At 35.6% G+C, this 6,224-nt stretch overlaps 1 long non-coding RNA gene across 1 annotated transcript; it reads left to right on the top strand.

Moving 5' to 3' along the window:
• Window positions 1-2,495: 2,495 nt before the first annotated feature.
• Window positions 2,496-5,910, top strand: LOC132116775 (uncharacterized). Its single transcript, XR_009425690.1, has 2 exons — window positions 2,496-2,693; window positions 5,704-5,910. It is a non-coding gene; the product is annotated as an uncharacterized LOC132116775 (long non-coding RNA).
• Window positions 5,911-6,224: the final 314 nt, after the last annotated feature.

Raw genomic sequence — 6,224 nt, 5'->3', positions numbered from 1 at the left:
TATGGAATGTGGAATATGACTTGATTTTTTTGCAAGATATGACAGATGGCACCTTTAAATGAACAAAAGACATTAACCACCAATATGTGTTCACACAGTTAACTTTATTTAGATGATTCAGCATTAACTTAAATGAACAAAAGATAATAACCACCAATATGTGTTCACACAATAAATTTATTTAGATGATTCACGGAAATAAAATGACTCTTGAGTTGTTAGAAGAACAAAAATGTGTACTGACGTAACTGCGAAAATGACTTAAGGTCCCTATGAATCGGGTCATTGAACCAAACTGTCCAAATGAATAATTTTTCAGAAGTTAATTTGAACTTTGCATCACTAAAACAGATCACAAAAAAGAGGGTTTGTAACATCACAAAATGGAAGGAGCGTATACTTCACAAACAGCGTAGAAATGTGCGTCTTTTTATTTAGGTTATCTGCGCATGCGTTTAATCAGATGTCCAATGATTTAGAGCGTTGCCACATACAATATGAGTACGTATCCACGACGGCCATGTTTGAAGCTTGAGGTGTATGATGGGTATTGTAGTTCCCTGACCTGAAGATCTACATAGCTTGAATGAGGTATTAGTTAAATGTATTAAATTTAACCCCTTTGTAAAACAAAATCATATAATACATATAACAACAATAAAATAACTGTTAACACATATTTAGACTAAATGACTATTCAACAATAATACGATATAGATGTGCTAAAACAGACTAAAATAGGGTTGGCTATGCTGTAATGGAGCAACCGTTGTTATGTTATCTTGTGAACCATTGGGGCGTTAGGATTCGTGTGTCCTGAAACCAAATAATTGTCTTTATCTTTAGAAAAAGACAATCGGGTTCTGCTGCTGCGGTCTGAATATCCAGTCGGTCTTCATCATGAAATGATGAGCCCCCCATCATCAGCCCCCATTCTGGAGATTGTATGTATGTTTGTTTATTTTTAGAGACATATTTCATCATAAAACTAGGTAAGCAGGGCGTTGTAATAATATGGTAAACATGTGATAAGTCGGTCAATCGTGCATCCAGAGTTTATCTTACTGCATCTCTACAATAATTTTCTGCAATGGCTATACTTGTTACGTTGCTTTCAAGTCGGGGGTCTGGGTTGTTTTATGAGCAAACCCTTGTTTGCCAAACTAGTGTTAAGCGACACTGTCCGCATTTTTAAAGTTAAAGAGTTTAATGAACTCTTTCAGCATCTATTATTGTTAGAATGCATAATCAGTGTTAGGGGGTCAACTAGTTACATATAGCTAAATTATATCATTTGATTACAAAAATAAATGTAATCAGTTACAGTCACTGAGAAAAACTAATTAAATTGCGGTTAATTATAAAAATGTTACATCTGAATATTTTTCACACACGTACAGATTTAATTGATATATTTCATAAACTATCTAACTACTCTAAAATATGAGTCAGATGTTTCAGGAGTTAAAGACGTATGCTTATTTCCTATTTGGCCGATGTATATTTATTTGTTAAATTGTACCGTTTTACCACCCCGTTGTTAGATGCCGTGGCATTTCCCTTCATAGCTGTGGAAAAACTTGATTTCAAAACAGTATCATAGCTGTTAAACTTTCTTGTTGTGTATTTAAATATGTATTTAATCTCCAAGCAAATCTGATTTTGTGGTGGTTGTGCTTTAAAATGAAATCACCACAATCCTAATTTAAGTGATGAAGGATTTTGAAAAGTCTGACGGTCATTAGCTGTTGAGCACTCTAATGTTAACCCCGTCCTGTTTACATGTTTCAAAAGATTAACGGTTGAAAACATTACAAGTCTTAAAACATGTAATCAAATGTTATCAGTTACATTACTTTTTTAAAGAAATTGATATAGTTGCACAACCTTTTAGATTTTAAATAGGGTAATTTGTGATCTATAACCTATTACAAAGTTCATAGAAACCTACCCAAAACCGTGCGCAAAATAATTCCCCCAAGGTCTCAGCTACAGCTAAATGTTAAAACAAAAACTTAAGGTCCTTGTTGGCAGTTTTGTTAGGAATGTGTGTGAAAACCGCGTGGTTTGAAAGAATTTTTTTTAGTTTATATATGTGATTTTACTACAAACTATAAGCATTCTAACTCCTTCACTATATTCTTTTCATTGACTATTTTTAACTTAAAAATCAATTTTATACATAATCGTTTCCGTTTATATAACGTGTGAATATATCCTCTATTGTATTCTACAACTAAAACAATCAGAGCGCCTCGCTATCACTAGTTTTATTTTGATCTCCCGGGTCCGCTATTAGCTTTTAGCCCGTTAGCATCAGCAAGCGTGGTTGCTGCTAACTGCGCTTACATTGCTAATACTCTATTCACACACATTACCACTGCTGTACTCACTGTTACTTGCTTTAATGGCGGCTGAATGTCTCCACTCTGTGCAGCTCGAGGTGCACGACGATCGTCGTGTCAGGACCACTGCCCACGTATCGACGAGGACACGAAAGGTTCAGTAGACTTTTTGCTTTAAATGAATGGTTGTTGTCATGGTGTAAAGAACAGAAACTGCCATTTGTTAATAACTGGAATCTTTTCTGGGAGCGTCCTAGGCTGTTTCGCACTGATGGATTACACCCCAGCAGAATCGGAGCGGAGCTGCTCTCTGACAACATCTCCAGGACACTTCGCTCCTTGTGACTAGTAAGACAATTCTCAGATAACTATTATGATGAGTTTTGTTCCACCCGCTTAAATGATAAAAGTACTTGCGCTGTAAAAACTATTAAGACTGTGTCTGTTCCCCGAATAGTGAGGTCAAAATATAATGTAGGATCTAGAAAAAAAAAATCTTATCGTAATTAAACCAGAAAAATGTAAAGTAAATGAACAAAAACAATTTTTAAAGTTTGGGCTCATAAATATTAGATCACTCACACCCAAAGCAGTTATTGTAAATGAAATTATCACAGATAATAGTTTTGATGTACTTTGCTTGACTGAAACCTGGCTAAAACCAAATGATTATTTTGGTCTAAATGAGTCTACTCCACCAAACTACTGTTATAAGCATGAGCCCCGTCAGACTGGTCGTGGCGGAGGTGTTGCAACAATACATAGTGATATTCTCAATGTTACCCAGAAAACAGGATACAGGTTTAACTCTTTTGAAATACTTCTGCTAAATGTTACACTGTCAGACATGCAAAAGAAATCTAATGTATCTCTTGCTCTGGCTACTGTGTATAGACCACCAGGGCCGTATACAGAATTCCTAAAAGAATTTGCAGATTTCCTCTCAGACCTTCTAGTTACAGTTGATAAGGCGCTAATCATGGGAGATTTTAATATTCACGTTGATAATGCAAATGATACATTAGGACTTGCGTTTACTGACCTAATAAACTCCTTTGGAGTCAAGCAAAATGTCACCGGGCCCACTCATCGTTTTAATCATACACTAGATTTCATTATATCGCATGGAATCGATCTTACTGCTATAGATATTGTACCCCAAAGTGATGATATTACGGACCATTTCCTTGTATCGTGCATGCTGCGTATAACTGATATTAACTATATGTCTCAGCGATACCGTCTGGGCAGAACTATTGTTCCAGCCACCAAAGAAAGATTCGCAAATAACCTGCCTGATCTATCTCAACTGCTATTTATACCCAAAAATACACATGAATTAGACGAAATTACTGACAACATGGGCACTATTTTCTCTAATACATTAGAAGCTGTTGCCCCCATCAAATTGAAAAAGGTTAGAGAAAAACGTACTGTGCCATGGTATTAACAAATTAACAAATTACCAGACGCCACCTGATTCAAATATTCCACCAACGTTAAATAGTAATGACTTTATGAATTTCTTCACTGATAAAATAGATAACATTAGAAATACAATAGCGAATGTAGATTCTACAGCGTCTAACACTTCAGTTTCATCCATCGCACCCAAAGATAAACTGCAGTGCTTTACAAATATAGGACAGGAAGAGCTAAATAAACTTATGACTGTATCTAAACCAACAACATGTTTATTAGATCCTGTACCCACTAAATTACTGAAAGAGCTGTTTCCTGTAGCCGAAGAACCGCTTCTCAATATCATTAACTCGTCGTTATCTTTAGGTCACGTCCCAAAACCATTCAAGCTGGCGGTTATCAAGCCTCTTATTAAGAAACCAAAACTAGATCCTAGTGTACTGGCAAATTATAGGCCTATTTCAAATCTTCCATTTATGTCTAAAATTTTAGAAAAAGTTGTGTCTGCTCAATTGAGCACCTTCCTGCATAAAAATGATCTGTATGAAGAATTTCAGTCAGGTTTTAGGCCCCACCATAGCACAGAAACTGCACTTGTTAAAATTACAAATGACCTGCTCCTTGCGTCAGATCAAGGCTGCATCTCATTTCTAGTCTTACTTGATCTTAGTGCTGCGTTCGACACCATAGATCATGACATACTCATAGATCGATTACAAAACTATACAGGTATTCAAGGGCAGGCTCTAAGATGTTTTAGATCCTACCTGTCCGATCGCTACCATTTTGTTTACTTAAATGGGGTGTCATCTCATTTATCATCAGTAAAATATGGAGTGCCACAAGGATCCGTCCTAGGTCCCCTTCTATTTTCAATATACATGTTGCCCCTTGGTAATATTATTAGAAAATACAGAATTAGCTTCCACTGTAATGCTGATGATACTCAGCTATATATCTCAACGAGACCAGATGAAACTTCCCAATTATCTAAGCTAACAGAGTGTGTTAAAAATGTAAAAGATTGGATGACAAATAATTTTCTCCAATTAAATTTGGATAAGACAGAGATATTAACTATTGGACTAAAAAACACTACACAGAATCTTGTAGACTACAATCTGCAACTAGACGGATGTACTGTTACTTCCTCTACAGTCAGAAATCTGGGTGTTATATTAGACAGCAATTTGTCTTTTGAAAATCATATTTCCAATGTTACAAAAACTGCATTCTTCCATCTTAGAAACATTGCCAAGCTACGAAAGATGTTATCTGTTTCTGATGCAGAAAAGCTAGTTCATGCATTCATGACCTCTAGACTGGACTATTGTAATGCACTTCTAGGTGGTTGTCCTGCTTCGTCAATAAACAAGCTACAGGTAGTCCAAAATGCTGCAGCTAGAGTCCTTACGAGGTCAAGAAAATATGATCATATTACCCGAATTTTACAGTCTCTGCACTGGTTACCTATTAAGTTCCGTATCAGTTACAAATTATCATTACTTACCTATAAGGCCCTAAATGGTTTAGCTCCTGCGTACCTAACTAGCCTTCTACCACGCTACAACCCATCACGCACCCTAAGGTCACAAAACGCTGGACTTTTGGTAGTTCCTAGGATAGCAAAGTCCACTAAAGGAGGTAGAGCTTTCTCACATTTGGCTCCCAAACTCTGGAATAGCCTTCCTGATAATGTTCGGGGTTCAGACACACTCTCTCTGTTTAAATCTAGATTAAAAACACATCTCTTTCGCCAAGCATATGAATAATGTATCTTTTAAATTGTGAGTGTAGTTGCATCTGATCAAATGTGCATTTTTATTCATTAGCTTGGGTTAAACTAATTTTACTTTGTTGGATCAGCAGCTATGCTAATGATGTCTCTATTTTGTTTCTATGTTTTGCCACGGGATTTACATCCCGTGGTAACTAGGATTTACACAAGCTCCAGTCTGGATCCAGAACACCTGAGAAGAGATGATGCTGACCCTCAGAGGACCCCAGATGATGCTAACCTTGAATCAACAAACAGAACTAACAATTATTGCTACATGTGTGACTGCATCATATAATAACTATTAATTAATAATATTGATAGTTCATCGTCTAGCTGACTACGTCTTGTATTATTATTATTATTTTTTATTTTTTCTAAAATCCTGTCAAACATGCACAAACTACTAGCTACTACTAAATATTGTAGAAACTTAATTTTCTGTTTTCAACTTAAAGTTGCTTTATAACGATTTGTATTGTAAAAAGCACTATACAAATAAACTTGAATTGAATTGAACTAAGAAACATAATATGTTTTTATGTATTTTTTATTTTCCAACCAAACCGGTTGTTCGCAGTTAAAAAAGTCATAAGAATGTGTATTGTGTTTTGAAAAGAAAGTAAGTTATGATATATAAATAATAATGTTTTTTATTGTTTAACATCAACCACAATGTG

Source organism: Carassius carassius, chromosome 36 (genome assembly GCF_963082965.1).
Source record: "Carassius carassius chromosome 36, fCarCar2.1, whole genome shotgun sequence".
NCBI lineage: Eukaryota > Metazoa > Chordata > Actinopteri > Cypriniformes > Cyprinidae > Carassius > Carassius carassius.
The sequence above is the reverse complement of the archived record's forward strand: the minus strand, read 5'-3'. Positions and strand labels throughout refer to the sequence as shown.